At 29.8% G+C, this 896-nt stretch overlaps 1 protein-coding gene across 2 annotated transcripts in view; it reads right to left on the bottom strand.

Annotated features, from left to right (window-relative positions):
• Positions 1 to 896, bottom strand: part of SGCZ (sarcoglycan, zeta) — a 1,069,593-nt gene that overhangs the window by 107,059 nt on the left and 961,638 nt on the right. The gene's annotated exons all lie outside the window — the stretch shown is intronic.

Genomic DNA, 896 nt, shown 5'->3' with positions numbered 1-896 from the left:
ATTTGGTAGAATTGAAAGTTTAATCATTATACATCTTTGTTTAAAATACAGCAATCTACTTTTACTTTAACCACAGGGATCCTGGTGAATTTCTATCCTTGGCATTCTTCCCTTCCCTTCACATTGTTCCACTAAATTTACCTTCAAAATTAAGTTTTTATATCCAGATTAAAATTGTACTATGACAGCAACGGCAATTCTTTTCCTTACTAAAACTATAAACACGTAGTTATCAAAAGTAATGAGCAATTCTCTGCACTGTGTTCACGTGGACATCAATATATTATTAAGTTATACCGATTTGTTAAAATGTGATCAGGTGAATTGAACCAAAACCAAGTGCCAATTTTTGATAAACAAAATGCAATGCCTGTAAAAGTATCATTTTCATTGACAAATCACATAATCATTTCTTCCTTGTATACCAGTGCAGTGATATCTTTTTGAATTAGAACCATTGCTTATGCAAATTAGGCCCAATACATGGCACCATATCCACTACATTCTAATTTACATACATATATATGATAAAAATATGTATGATGAGAAATGATGGAAACTCTTTCAATCATCTAAGGTGGACATAACCCTAAGCAATTTATCAGTCTGATACCGAACATATTTTTAGGTGAGCATCTGTTCAAAGAAGCTACCTCTTACCAAAAAAAACTATCAAATAAGAAATGCTTTCCCTAAATGAAGAATTGAATATTCATTAGGTTTTATGTCTTCTTTCTTATGTTTGTTTCTCCAAAGATCTCTGTATGAGAAAATAACTGACACTAATATTTTATTGCTTTTCATTCTCTTCTTTATATTCTTTTATATTATATTCCTGTGTTCCAAAACTTTTAAAGCTAGCATCTAGTTTCAGATATTAACTTAATTATTAATTT

Source organism: Propithecus coquereli, unplaced genomic scaffold (genome assembly GCF_000956105.1).
Source record: "Propithecus coquereli isolate 6110/MARCELLA unplaced genomic scaffold, Pcoq_1.0 Scaffold159, whole genome shotgun sequence".
NCBI classification, from domain to species: Eukaryota; Metazoa; Chordata; class Mammalia; order Primates; family Indriidae; genus Propithecus; species Propithecus coquereli.
The sequence above is the reverse complement of the archived record's forward strand: the minus strand, read 5'-3'. Positions and strand labels throughout refer to the sequence as shown.